The following is a 15850-nucleotide window of genomic DNA, read 5'->3' on the forward strand; positions in this document are numbered from 1 at the left end:
TTGGTCAGCAATTAAGTGTAACAGTGTTAGATAAGCAATAAGCCACTTGAGTCCGTGGGTTATGCTCAATTGATAACAGGCAAGGGGACGTTTCGCGTCGTGCCCCACTCCCCTTTGCCTGTTATCAATTGAGCATAACCCACGGACTCAAGTGACTTATTGCTTAATTGTTTAATTGTTTGTTATTTGAAGTTTTAAAAAGAATGTTTTAACACTTAGCTTTTTTTTGGCTGGTTAATTTCACCCCGCACCTGTCGAAGAGACTCATGTTTACCTTTTTAACAAAAGACAAAAAATAAAGAAAACATGCACACAAAAGTTGAGAAGAGTCAGTTACAGAAAATGATGTGAGAATGTATCTAGACTTGCAAAATATGCAGATTTTTGGTACTTACGTGGTTCCAGAACTCACGGCCTCTGTCAGTCAAGATAACCTCAGGAGAGCCATGTGTCAGGAAGATGTCCATCATTGCCTATAACATAACAAGACACACACACACACACACATTAGTGGTACAACTAAGTCATAGGTGAAGAGTAGCTTCTCAGTGCTGATGGGGTCGCCGGCATCATGACAACATTATCGAACGCCTTAGTAACAGAATAAGACATAGCCGCCACAAAAAAGGTTATAACATAGGCTCTGCGCTAAGGGGTTAAAATCTATTACTTGCTGTCATTTAACACACACCTCAGAGGTAAGCAGTGCCTGCTTCTTCTTAATGGGTCTTGCCTCCACCCATTTTGTGAAGAAGTCGGTCGCTGTCAGGAGGTAACGGTTCCCACCTTTGCTTGACTTCTGCAGGGGTCCGATGAGGTCAACACCTTCAAAAAGATTACGCACAGAAAGCCATATTATTGTCATCTTGTCATTTTAATACTGTAACTTGTGCCTGTCCATGCAAAGTACTGTCTTACCGATCATATGCCAGGGTGCAACCGGCTTTATCGGCTTCAGCTCAGGTGACTCCGTCTTCACCTTCTCAAATCTTTCGCAGTGTTTGCAGCCATAAATCTTAATGATAAAATAGCAAATGAGTGTAATATTGTAAGTAGTTGTATATTACATTACATTGCACTATAAAGCATAAATCACAAGCACACTATTAATCTAGTAGCCATTACAGGGGGTCCACGTGCACCCCACGTAATTGTTGTTGACATCCATTTTTTTAGACTCCTTAATATGTCTAGTTAACAATAAAAGATGTTAACATTACTGCAAATTGTCTAATCACATAACTTTTGAACCCAACATGGTACAAAGACAAATAACACCACATTTAGGGCTGGTGATGAAAAAAGTTCATTCAGGGCTCTGGACACATGGCTTTATTGTTTTAAATCACCTACCGTCTTCCCCACATCAGCAGTGATACTGCGCCAGTAGAACCGGTTTGTGATCTTGTCCACCATGCGGTCCCTGCCGAAGTGGCCTGCATGAACCTCGTTGAGGATGGCGTCCCTCTCCTCCTGGGAAAACACGACCCTCCTCAATGACAAACCATCAGCTCCGACGTAGAACATGGTGTCACCTAAAAAGAGGGAATAAGTGGATGTCAATCATAAAATCTGGCGTGGGTGTTTGCCAACTGTTTTGATCCAAAACACATAGCACAAGACTGAACGCTTCACAGTTCTCTTCATTATTCAACAAGTCAAACAAAGGAATATTTCACTACATACAGTCTTACTACGGTACTACTTCAATTCAACATTGATAACTAGTAGCTCACCTTGTATACTCTTTCAGTTCATACAGTGATTGATTGTTTTCATTGATTGACTAGTTTATCATGGTACTGGCACAAAAAACAGTCATCTGATTTCAATAATAAAGTATTTAGCCAAAGCTAATATACAACACTTGTTCCCAACACTTAGAAGAAGGGGGGCACTATACTAATACAACTGAGAAATAGTTTCAACCTGTATGAATCAGTCGGTTTCTTTGACTGACGTGTGATGTAGGATCTGTCACCTCATTGATAGGACTCTCAGGTGAATTCTGAGGTGAAAATACTTCTAAAATATAATTATCACTATATACACCTTATATAAACATGGCCACACTCCTTGCACAACATTTCAATATTTCACACAAATGAATAAAAACGGCAATATCACCAAAAAAGCAACGTTGTACCCATGTCTGTCTTGGCTAAGTCGAAGCATTTCATTCACTCCTGCTAGCTAGCTGTCTTACTTCTTATTAGCTCTATCCGATACACAAATATGGTCTCTGCTGGGTTGCTTAAGTCAAAATCACGACATTATACATCTTAATATAAAGTAAATATTTACCTTGAAGGGAGAAGCTTTTGGACGCCTTCCTTATGGCTCTTTTGGAAGATTCGCTTGCCCCTGGCTTGTATTTCTCCTGGCTAGAAAGGTAAAAGAAAATGTCTTCAGGTGAAACGGGCATCTTGATGATAAGTACTCTAAACAAATAAAGTATCACGATGATTTCACTGAGTCTAAAATATTACAGTCAAATGTCACGTCAGCTAACGAACAAGTAGCTTAAACTAACTAGCCTGACAGGCAATAAACGTCCTACGACAAGAATGACAACAGCAAATGAATCGCTGACAGTTGAGCTGCAAGAGAAAGACTTTAGGTCAAGTAATTAAAAGTTTAGCTGCTGGAAATTGAGATTGTAGATCACAGACACTGCCAAGAAAACAATGCGTGCTCTCTGCTTAGCTGATCTGAGGCGAATGACGAGTGTTTTGTCATTAAATTGCACTTCTAAGCGCGAGCGCACCTGCCATAGCGACCAGCATAGCGACGTTGTTGAACAGCTGATTCGAACGCGATTGTTGCGTCACCCGGAACTTTTTCCCTGCCCGGAACAAATTCCCTGTGACAGTACCCCTGTGAAAAGTAAAAATCTAAATCGGCACACCGAGCCGAACGTTTCGGTCTTTGAAAGAAATTTCCGTAAAAGTATATAACTTCTCCCTCCACTTTCTTCCTAACCAACGACGGCCAGGAGTGGGCATTTGAAACGGAAGCAGTGTTAACGTAAGACACAGGAAAGGCAAATGGCATGATACAGATGAGGAGATGCAAATGAATGAATGTTATATATGACAATTTAATTATCAACTGCAAGGTAACATTACATTTAACTCAAGGCTACTGTAGGGTACATAGGGTACAGTGTTGGGCAAGTTACTTTGAAAAAGTAACTAGTTACTAGTTACTAGTTACTTCTCCAAAAAAGTAACTGAGTTACTTTCTGAGTTACTCCGGTATCAAAGTAACTAGTTACCAGTAAAAGTAACTATTGCGTTACTCGCCCCCCCGACCATGTTTCATAAACCACATAGAGAAGGACGGTAAAGACAGGTAACGATACAAACAACAATTTATTGCAACATAATAAACCAAAGCCACTGGATGGACAAAATATATATATTTTTTTTTTATAAAAGAAAATAACACATTTTAATAGGCTTATTTAAATTCAACTGAAAATGTGCATGTTAAATCCAACTTTAAATTACTACTAAATGTAGTATTTACATTTTAATTATTACTAAATGCTATCCTTTCAAACAAGACCAGAGATTTTCTAGGCCTATCTAAACTGTCTCTGACAAGACTACGATTACGTCATTTTGTAGTTCACAGAGTCGTGAAGCAGTAAAAGACGCGACCACAAAATGCGGAAGTAGCCACTTTGCGTCTTTGTCTCGAAGCGTGCGAGTGGAGTTTGTGTTGTTATCAGCGAACTATCAGCGAGCTATTTCATCGTGGTTAGTGAGAAGTTGAATCATGATGAAGTTCTGAGCATGTTATTTGCCTATTCTGACTCTGAAGGACAGTTTTTATCTCACGAGGAGGATAATGATCGGACGAGCACTCTTTGTTTACCGCGGCGAAACTTCCAAAGGCAGTGATGCCGACATGCGAAGCAAGGATGTTCTCTAAGCATACACACACATTGAAACTCATTCGGTGACTTTATCCGATCTCAAGTGAGTCGGCGGTAGTGGCGAATGCAGTCGTAGTGTCCATACAGGTAGTCCTATTGGTGGAGGAATTAGGGGTGAGAGTGGTTCTGGTTTTTGTTAGCTTGCGCTCCCTCCAGCCACCTATCCGGACGCAAACTCAATAATCCTGGGATCAGACGAACACTGTTCACCAAGCAGCACACACACACTCATTCTGTCCCTCTTTCTGAGTTCTACTGGGTGGATGGCAGCGGCGAACGTGGCCATATGACCAGAGAGAGTAGAGAGAATATCTCTGATATGGCCGTATGGAGAGGTTTTGGTAATAGAACGCACGGTGACGACGCATAGGCTACCCAAACAGTAACGTGCAGTAACGGATGGATGAAATTGTAACGCCGTTATACTGACAGTAAGAATAATTAGTTAGATTATCCGTTACTGAAAAAAGTAACGGCGTTAGTAACGCCGTTTATTTAAACGCCGTTATTCCCAACACTGCATAGGGTACAGTGACATTTTACCCAAGATAGATAGACAGAGAGAGGGAAAGAGAGAGGGAGAGAGAGAGAGAGAGAGAGAGAAAGACAGAGATTCCCTTCAGAGATGGAATGAGACTCCAAGAGGAATCTCTGAAGTGAGATTATATACTGCAACCCCCCACCCCAAAAGTGTCCCTTTGTCTTGCTAGGTCAGTGACACCCCAAGGGTTTCAGCCCCCACATGGCATTGGGGGGGGGGGGGATGATTACCAGATAACAGCAACAGTAACAACAACAATATACAGTAAGTTCTGGATCATCCAAAAATGTCCATGTTTACATATCTATCTTGAGCGGTTCTGCAAAATCGATTGTAGAAGAATAAGAAAATTAACTAGATTGCATTTCCTCACAGAAAATGCTGGAGTATGCTTGCCCGTCTTGCATTCGTTGCCCTTTATGCATGCGTTACCCTTCATGCATATGCTGCCCTTCATGCATACACAACATACAGTTGACCACCTAGATATGAGCTAACTTCTTGTTTAAAAATTGTAGGATGATTGGAAAAAAAATGTGGCGGGAGCTTTTTTTTATTGATTTTGAAAATGTCAAAATGGTGGGAAATCCATAATGGTAAATATGATATTATAGGGTGCGTTGGATTCGGTTGTATGGGTGTAAAATTGGGTATAAAATTGGGTTCTGATACAAGAGATATCAGAGATATGAGCTCACTTCCTGTTTGGTATCCTCGCTGCCAACTTTGATTGGCTCCTGTTTGAAGACGGTTTGATCAATCGTTACAGGACTTTTAGGGTAGATGTATCTCAGTCCGAAGCCCTCATACAATTTTTCGTGATGATTGGTCAAAAATTGTGGGCAGGGCACCATTTTTATTGATTTTTACAAAATTCAAAATGGCGGGGAAACTATCCTGGCAGAAAATGACGTCATAGGGTGCATAGGCCGCATGGCAAGCATACTAATAAAAAGAAACGGAGAGATAACATGGCAAGCATACTAATAATAAGAATAATAATAAACGGTCGGATAGCAATAATAAGCGGAAGAATAAATACTAATAAAGGACACAATACATGAGAGAAACAAAGGAAAATATAAGGAAATTTAAAGATCATAGAGAAAATTGTGCACTGAATGCAGACATAGGTGTTAAACAAGCTTATTTGTTATACAACATAAAAGTGAATAAATATAACAGTGAAATAGTAAAAAAAAATATTCGCACATCGTAAAAGCTCCCTTGTCATGATTTTATTGTGAAAAAAGGCACAACGTTTTGACCGGCAAGGTGTTAGAGTACACAGTCAGTGGGCAGGTCTACATATAGACAATGGGGCTGGGCCCTCAGACATCAATCAAAGAAACAACATTCTCCATAGGTCACCTAAGGTCTTCAGTTAGTTAATGGTGACGTTCAATATTGACAAATAGTAGACACATTAAAATACCACTCCTGAACTCATTGCCATCCCATCCCACAGAAGATAAGAAACCTAAAAATGAAACCCATGAATATCACAACCGCCTACAAGCGGTTCAGCTACTGTGTAGGCTGATCACATGTCCAAAATGAAACGGCTGCAGATCATCTCTGATTGAGCATGTTGATAGCAAGCTCACAGGCCATCATGTCCCTCAGCTATTTGTTCTCGAGGCCATCGCTGAATTCAGTAGAACTAGCTGTTTTGAAAACAGAGGACAGGAAAGTAGACTACTGTCACAGGTGCTTTACTTTCAAGAAATGATTTGCTATGCTACTGTTGACATTATTATTGTGGTAGGGATGTGATTTCTCCTTGACACATTTCCTCCTTTGCCCTGTGCTCATCCACAAGCAGTGTTGCCAGATTTAAGAAATAAGCAACTGGCGTCCTAAAAACAAGCCCAAAAGAAGCGACTGACTGGTGTTCTAAAAACACGGCCAAAAAGCAGCTTTTAAAAAAAAAAGGCTGGGTGGGTCGTCAGTCATGTACGTGCCTGGTCAGGGAAGACCTTGCTCTTTGCGAGTGTCTGGGGTAGTTATAATCCAAGTAAGTGACCGTGGCAGACACAGAGAGCTGCTGTAGTACTGTAGGGTGAGTGAGAATAACTGAGTTATTTACATCCCAGCTGTTTTGTGGGATAGAACCTTTTTATTTTATCAATGACAATGTTAAATAATACATTTTACTAAAATAACACCACACAGGCATTAATATACATGTAATGAGTCAGATTATGTCAAAAACTCAATTTCGACCAAAAATGGAGATATAACCTTATAATTCTCAGATCACGATATGCTTCCCATCTCGAGGAAGTTCAGACACATGGTTGTCTCTTTCATTTGCTTTGAATCTCAAAGCATCAAAAAATGAATTTACTTTCTGGGTTTTATTTTACTCCTGAAGTGAGTTGTGATACAGTTTTGTTGATATCAACTTGCTGTAGTAAATGTACTTGTATTGCCCCTATTAATGTTGACTGAGAAGAGGGTTACAAGTAAATTCACATGTATTTATTTATCTGACAGGATAAATACAGTAGAATGGCTTCAGTAGTGAGAAGATACAAAGTTCTCAAGTCTCACGCTTTGAGAGTGTGACACGCATCTCAACGAGTTCACACTCACACGCCATACGTGGGATTTCACACTCTTAAATTTTCCTATTGGCGCATGTGAATTCCTCCAAACTATCCACAGACGCGTCAGCTATTTGGTAACAGCGCTTCTGCGCTCAGTTATCTAGCCCTAATTACAACGCTATTCTGCCAATCAGAAAATAGAATTTTCTGTTGTCGGGTAGATTTAAATGTCCATCTAGAGTTCTATCTAAAATGGCGTGCCTACAGGTAGGCTACGTCAGTAGGCTGCGTGTTCAAAGTGAACTGGAGTTTTTTTTCGAACAGGCAGGTGAGGAGACGCGGTAGCCAGGAGCATCAGGTGATTACTTAATGTAGGTGGTAGCCTAATATAAGTCTTTTATTAGTTAGGCTACTATTTTTTTTCTCTTAGAGCTATATCTGTCTCCCCCAACCATGTAGGCAGAGATGTTGAAAGAACCAAATGGTTGATAGCGAGCAGGCAAGCAACTGTAACCCCACTGCATGTTTTTCAGAAGATCCTTTCCTACCTATAATCTGACAACTTCCTAAAGGCCTACATCTCTAATGATAGCCTACATGATTGTTGCCTAAATAGCTGCCAGTGCGTTCTCGCGCTGTCCATCTGCGGTCTTTTATAGGCTTTAAGCTCTAGGCTGCGTCGCTTTCTCTGCATTTTGCTCAAGTGGACACGGAAACGTGATTGATATCAATTTCATGATTTAGCCTACTTATCATTCTATAAAATTCATATGTAGCCTAGTGGTCTGTATTTACAGGCGAGGTTCTGCTTCAGTCTAAAAATCTGGAAACCATCAGATGATTGATAGGTTGCGACTCGCTGTCGATATGGTCTTGTTCTGAGGACGATTTCGTTCGTTCAGTGCTAATTAAATACGATGGGTTTAGCTGTTTAGAGCTTTATTGTCACGTTTTAGGATATCATTATCATTTGCGTTATAGGCTATGTCAGGGAAGAAATGATGAGCGTGGAGACTGTGGGAGGTGGGCAAAGAGGAGAAAGAATGAACTCGAGGTGAACGCAGGGGGTGCCAGAGGAGAGGGCAAGTAAAAAGGCCGGGTCAACCAACATATTGGAGAGGGTAGTGAATAAAAAGGGCCTTATCTGGGGCTGGCAGCACCTACATTTTTTTTTTTTAAGTGCTTGGACTTAAGGCCTACTTGGAAACGCAAATGGATGTATATAAAAAGCAGAAAGCCTAGCCCATTTTATCAAGATTTTTAAAAAACTAGAACTAGAATTTTTAGTTGATCTACATTCGGAAGGCCCATTTAGGCAAAACTATTAGCAGACCCAATTAATGATAGTTTAATAATAAATAAAGGAGAAATAAAGATAAATTAAATAAATAAATAACCTATTGAATACATGTAGGCCATAGCTGGGTTGAAGGGAAACCTATAGCCTAAGGGATTCTTAAACTTTACTATGACAAGTCTCCCATTTACCAGTAGGTTCTAGCCAAGACCCCCTGGCCCTGACATGAGCCTTGCCACACTTTTTTCTGTGCACCCAGTTTCACAACTTGATGAAGTTGGTGCATTCATAAACCCATTGAAGTATAGGCTACAGAGAGCATTATACTGTACTTGTATAAACATTGTACAGAAGGAAATTGTTCAGCTGTGTTTAGCTTATTTAAAAAAAAAAAATTGGGTTCTTAATTTTATTTAATTGATAAAAAATGTGGCTTCTTAATTTTATTTAATTGATTAAATAATTCATTTTATTTCGCTGTATTTTTCCTGCCTACCTGCCACGCCCCCCCTGGCATCCCCTCGCGGCCCAGGGATCCCCGACCCTCACTTTGAAAACCACTGACCTAAAGGGTTGATGGATTGATGCCCCACCCCACCCTGAAAAAAGAAAACAAACAAAAACAAACAAAAACTCACACTCCAACCAAACTTCAAAACTTGAGAGCCCTGAGATATGTCTGGACCATCATCACGTTTTTGAAACAACAGACCTTGTTTGCTCTCACGCCATAACATAGATCACTCAAAAGCTTCTAAAATAAAGGCTCATATTCCTTGTATAGCATAGTTGGTGAGCCCTCATTCCCCTTGGCTGCCCAGCCAATCAAGGAGGTTTTAAGTTACTGAAACACATTTGTCCAACTGCTATGGTTTCACAACCTGGACAAAAGACAAATAAATTGTAAAAATGGGATATTTTGAACAGAATGTGGTTCGGTTCACAGAGTTGGTTTGATATTATTTCATGTGCTGCCGGGGGAGGGATGGGGCTGCGGATGTGTGTGCGTGTGCGTGCGTGTGTGTAAGAGAGAGAGAGTGTGTGTGTGTCTGTGTGTGTGTGTGCGTGCATGCATGTGTTGTGCGTGCGTGTGAGAAAGGGAGGAGCGTGTGGATGTAGGGTGTGGTGTGGAGTTGTGGGGGGCACAAATTAATGGTGTGTTTGTGCGTGTGTGTGTGTGTGTGCGTGTGCGTGTGTGTGTGGGGGGGGCACAAATTAATGGTCATCTTGAAGGGCTAGACAGGCGCAGGCAAAATGTTGAAGTTTTGGAAAAAGTTACAAGAAAATGGTGAGGCGAATAGGAAATGACACCCTCTTACAGCTTAGTAAAAGAAACACACGCATGACATCATAAGTCACTCATGATGAAGTTGTTTGAGAAAACAGATTTAAGGTATTGCCAGCCCCTTCAGCTGCAGTGCCTTCAGCGGCCGGCCTTTCTTACGCACACTGCTGTGATGTATCGCAGGGCAACAACTTTACGTCTGTTTTATTTCTGTCTTCTTCGTTTAAATCATTTGAGCTGCAGTTGGCTTCCTTTCCACATCCCATGTAGGATTAAAGTCGACAGTAAAACAGAATCTTAGCTCGACATCCAAGCAGTATTTCATCTCAACCGTGAACTCACAGGGGTAGCTTTGCACATGTACGTATAGGAGGATACTGTGGAACTCACTGGGGTAGCTTTGCACATGTACGTATAGGAGGATACTGTGGAACTCACTGGGGTAGCTTTGCACATGTATATTGCCATACAAATTCAAAGTGCAGTAACTACTGTATGCCAACATTGAAACTGAGAAAAAGGCCTTCAAAGCCTTGGAATTGCTTTGGATATTGTATGCAAATTTGACATAACAATAGTGAAATGGGACACATTTGGGCTATGAGGGTTTATCACAAGATAACGATGTAATAAAGACCATTTACTGTCTAAACTCAATTTTCACTAAATACTGCACTTTGCCTTTGTAGGGGAGGTGGATATTGTGGAATATCGTACACCGTACACAGGACCAGCAAAGTAAGAAAAGAAACACCCAACAGCTACCAGTGGCCTGATCACATATTTTTATGTAAATATTATGTTTTTACATCATGTGGAGGAATGAAATGACAAGTGAAGTTATTGTTTTATTTATGTCCAGAGGCCGTAATGGTTTTAGTGAAGTCATAACTTGCTGTACACAGAGGGCAGTGACAGACTGTTCCTCATGGGATTTCCTGGATGGCTTGTCTGCCGTGTGTGTGTGTGTGTGTGTGTGTGTGTGTGTGTGTGTGTGTGTGTGTGTGTGTGTGTGTGTGTGTGTGTGTGTGTGTGTGTGTGTGTGTGTGTGTGTGTGTGTGTGCATGCGTGTGCACGTGTGTGTGTGTGTGTGTCTGCACTTCCGCATGCTTGCGTGCGTGCGCACGTGTGTGCATGCGTGTGTGAGTGAGCAGAGTAATAGACATCCACATATTCTTTTACACTCATGCATATAGGCCTATACTCACAGGTACAGTTTAAGTCCCCCCTCTAGGATTAAATAACACCAATGCACTCTCTGAGTCTGTTGGCACAAGTACATGTATTGACACAATTGTAACCTTCGCATTCTTTTTACATTATCCAAAGTGAAGTGATATTTCCCAACATGAAAATCTTAGAATAGAATAGAATAGAATAGAATAGAATAGAATAGAACAGAACAGCACAGCACAGCACAGCACAGCACAGCACAGCACAGCCTTATGTTTTATTACAAATCTACTTGGAATAAAACACAGCATTTCTTGAAAAATGAATGTTAATACAAATAAATGTCACTCTGAAAGCAGTTCTCCCGATGAAACAGGAAAAAAAACCTTGCCTCAAGTCCAGGACAATGGATCCACTGAAAACACGTAAAAACAGCAAAACTGTGGATGTCTTCCATCCTACCGAGACCAGTCACATCACAAGGCCGATCTATAGCACACAATTTCGGGCTGACGGTCCTCAAATACCCAGTCCTGGCTGTGGCGGTCATCATAGCTGGAGCTATTGTGCGAGGTGTTGTGGCTCTTCAAGCCCAGGCAATGTGCTTTTCACTGGGGCACCCTGTGGACACATGTGGGATTTTTTTTTCTTTTTCGATCAGAAATGACTACAGCCCGGAGACTACACCCCCCGCCCCCCTCATGGAGGTCAATGTACTCACCTTATTCCCTATTTGCCTGGCCTTTCATATGCCAGGACTTGTAGCAGTTCCTCATGGGTACCATGCACAGGGCAACGTTGCATGTGGTGCATAGACGTGGCGTCTTCTGTCTACAATTCACACACTGTCGCCGTCCTTCTGTGCCATCTTCCCCGAAGTGTGCGGGCATATGCAAGGCATCAGGTGGTGGCACTGGTGGTGGTGGCGCTCGCGGAGGAGAGGGGACAATTTCACCATGTCCAATGCGCCGAAGTTCCAGAATTAGTTTCTCACGGAAGGCTTTCTGACATAAGGGCTTTCCACCCCTGCTTTCCATCATGTATTTGTGGAGGATGAATGCGTTCACTATGGCAATGTCAATAAAATGGTAAATAAAAAGATCTGTACCACCTCTTCGTCTTGTGAAGAACCTGGTAATAACCAATTAAACTGTCAGACCAGTCAACGGCGTTCTTATGAAGATTATAGTCTTGTACTGCAAGAGGTACCGGCAATTTTTCCACATTCCATATGCCATCTGTCTTCACCCTGCGCTGTATCGTGCTGCCTTCGCTGTGGGCTTGATGAATGCTGGAACACATCCGAACTAGACGAGTGTCTTTCCATTGTATGAACAGCAGACTTCCCTCCCGTATCCAACGTATTGTACCCCTTGGGTGGCGATTGTCAATTACATCTGTTGTGTCTTTTGGGAACCTGATCCTGTGTTTGCGAATGGTACTGCATGCCCATATCTTGTTCTCATCCAGCAGTTGCTGAAACAGCTTTGGGCTTGTATAAAAATTGTCCACAAATAGCTTGTAGCCTGTCCCCAAAACTGGGGAGGACACTAAGGCCCAATCTCAATTCACCCCTTACCCCTACCCCTTACCCCTCCAAACGGAGTCTGCCTGGCCGAACCCCTCATTTTTGAGGGCTACAAAGTCCTCCCCCTTACCTCTACCCCTCTGCCTTAACGACTATTGGGATACCCCTACCCCTACACAAAACGGAGGGGAGGGGTAAGGGGTAGGGCCAAGGGGTGAATTGAGATTGGGCCTAACTCCATCACTACGTCAAAGCTGAGCCCTTTTCCAGAGCCTACTTTGTTTTTTTCCCTCATAAACAATGAAGTCCCAGGTGTAACCAGATTGTGAGTCTGCTATCACAAACAATTTGTACCCCCATTTCGATGGCTTATCTTTGCAGTATTGCCGGATTCCTATCCTGGCACGGGAGGCGACCATTCTTTCGTCAATGGCAATGTTCTGGCCTGGCTGGAAGTTGGAAATAAGGCTTTGCTGGACATCAGTGTACAGGGGTTTAATCTTCTGAAGGCGGTCAAACTCAGGGGTGCCTCTTCGAGCTGCATTCAGCTCGTCATCATCAGGGTCAGACATATGGATATTGGTGGATATTCGTCTGAATTTACGGCCAGACATGGTTGACCCGCCCGACGGAAAGCTACATAATTTTGCACTTCTCCAGTAGTCTGTAAGAGCTGGGGCGTGAACAAGACCCATTTAAATGATCAGAGATAGATAGCTGTACATGTCTGTTATGGTCAGTTCTTCCCAAAGATGTGCATGCCTCCGTCTCCCAAATTTGTTTGTGTTACTGAGGACCTTTTGTAAAACTGCATCGGAGATGAATAGGCGAAAGAGATCCAATATGGAATAATTTCCCCCAGTAATAACTTGCGGACCAGGAGTATGAGTTGGTCTAAACACTGGTTGTTGTGGAATTATATCTTGTACCTCTGTGTCCTGCCATCCACGTCCATCCTCAGTTTGCGGCAAGTCTCTCCCCCTTCCTCCTGGGGTCAGCATCCTCTGTTTCAAAGACCAGAAATCGCCACTGGTGTGTAGTATGTGTGTGTGTGTCTGTGGGTGGGTGCGTGGGACAATGTGTGTGTGCGTGGGTGGGGGGGGAGTGTGTGTGTGTGTGTGTGTGTGTGTGTGTGTGTGTGTGTGTGTGTGTGTGTGTGTGTGTGTGTGTGTGTGTGTGTGTGTGTGTGTGTGTGTGTGTGTGTGTGTGTGTGTGTGTGATAGAGAGTATGTATGTATGTGAGAAAGACAGAGAGTGTGGTGGTATTCAAGAGTGTGCTATTGTTTTACTGTAATGTTCAATTATGTGTATAAGGTATTTGTGTATGTTTTGTATTATTGTATTTATGTAAGCTGACATCTTTTAATCCTTAGGGATTAATAAAAGTACTCTACTCTACTCAAATCTTTGCGGGGCCCTTGCTATCTTAGTGAGGGCCTTCCATTCATATTTACCCCAGTGATTGAATGTTTTTACACTTTTACTTTTACCAGTAACAACAAAACTGCCCCAGCAAAAGGGGACAAAACTGTGGGGTCCAGGATTTGGGCACTTCATGGAGCGAGGGCCACAGCATGTGAGTGTGCTCCAATAGCAGTGGTAGGATTGGTGCAGTACATACATGCACGCACACACACACACACACACACACACACACACACACACACACACACACACACACACACACACACACACACACACACACACACACACACACACACACACACACACACACACACACACACGCACACACAGATTCACACACTAAGAGGGCTTCTTATTAAAACAGGGCACCACTGCAAAGCTTTAGCAGCAGCAGTAGGCTGCGTTATTGTGATGCACGAGGCCCACATTGGCCCTGCGCTTTCATGTGGCCGGGGCGTGTTTAGCATACAGCCGTACGGGGAGCACACAGAGCTGCGCCCACTTGGCAATAACAGCGATCAGCCCTGCGCTCTATTTTAGAAATGCAGATTAAAGGTCTCTGTTTGTCTTTGGTTACTTCCAAAGCTATTATGGGTCGTCTATGACCTTGGCGTATGCTAAATTAAAAAGGTTATGTCATGCACTGACTATAAAGACATATAATCTTCTCCTGTCTTTGTAGTGCGGCGCACTCCCCTCGCCTCGTCTCAAGCGGCAATTAACCACATCCTCTCATGTTGGGCAACCTCCAGCAGGACACAGACCAGGATAGATAGATAGATAGATAGATAGATAGATAGATAGATAGATAGATAGATAGATAGATAGATAGATAGATAGATAGATAGATAGATAGATAGATAGATAGATAGATCGATCATAAGCATTATGATTATGATGATGATGATGATGATGATGAAGAACATGATGGTGATGAGGATGATGATGAGGAAGAAGAAGAAGAAGATGATGATGATGATGATGATGATGATGATGATGATGATGATGATGATGAAGCAAAAGGCCTTGAACCTTGCCTACAAAACCATCTCAGGAACGGCCCCAGTTTATCTGAAGGACTTACTAAAGCCTTATGTTGCTGGGAGAGAACTACGCTCCTCCAGCACAAGCTGTCTGGTTCTGCCATCTGCTCGCTCTAGGTACTTCCAGTCACTTGTTGGAATGATCTCCCAGAGGCAGCAAGACTAGCACATCTCTTGCAGCCTTTAAGAGGCAAGTAAAGACTCTCCTTTCGTGACTATCTCCTAGACCAGGGGTGGCCAACCAGTTGGAGACCAAGAGCCACATATCTGACTATGTTACAGCAAAGAGCCACATCGGCACACGGGCACACGAACATAGGCACACAAACATTGCCCATTCTTCTGACACACACACACACACACACACACACACACACACACACACACACACACACACACACACACACACACACACACACACACACACACACACACACACACACACACACACACACACACACACCTCTGCCAGACAGATCAATAGTATGCCACACCAACATGATAACAGAAATTCACCCCATTAAGATCACAGGCCAGTAACATCATACATAGGCAGTTAGGCACACATCCCCAAGTCTCTTCCTCACACACACACACACACACACACACACACACACACACACACACACACACACACACACACACACACACACACACACACACACACACACACACACTTCAAACATCAATATAGTGTGCACTTACTATGCATGTTGCTTAGTGAGACTTCTGGCATTCCTTCCCCTGAACAATCCTCCTCAAATCTGGTTCGTACTCCGTTGTTGCCACGCGAAGCAGTTCTTTCAGATGGGTGTCAGTCAGAACAGAGCGGTGTTTTGATTTCACAAATTTCATGGTAGAAAAAACGGACTCGCAGACGTACGTTGAGCCAAACATTGACAGTATTTTCAGTGCAGCCCTTTTGACAGTGGGGTATTTGTCCATTGGTGCGTGCTTCCAGAACTCGATGGTCCCTTCCCTTAAAGCAGGTTTCAGTTGGTCATCCTCAGCGAGATCAATCATCTCCAACTCAGCGGTTGCTTCATCAGCAACTAGCGGGGCT

The 15850-nt window shown here is 42.7% G+C and overlaps 1 long non-coding RNA gene across 1 annotated transcript; it reads right to left on the minus strand.

The window, feature by feature from the left end:
• Window positions 1-450: 450 nt before the first annotated feature.
• Window positions 451-970, minus strand: LOC134434798 (uncharacterized). Its single transcript, XR_010031932.1, has 3 exons — window positions 919-970; window positions 692-825; window positions 451-473 (listed from the first exon to the last, which is right to left on the minus strand). It is a non-coding gene; the product is annotated as an uncharacterized LOC134434798 (long non-coding RNA).
• Window positions 971-15850: the final 14880 nt, after the last annotated feature.

Source organism: Engraulis encrasicolus, chromosome 19, assembly GCF_034702125.1.
Source record: "Engraulis encrasicolus isolate BLACKSEA-1 chromosome 19, IST_EnEncr_1.0, whole genome shotgun sequence".
Classification (NCBI taxonomy): domain Eukaryota; kingdom Metazoa; phylum Chordata; class Actinopteri; order Clupeiformes; family Engraulidae; genus Engraulis; species Engraulis encrasicolus.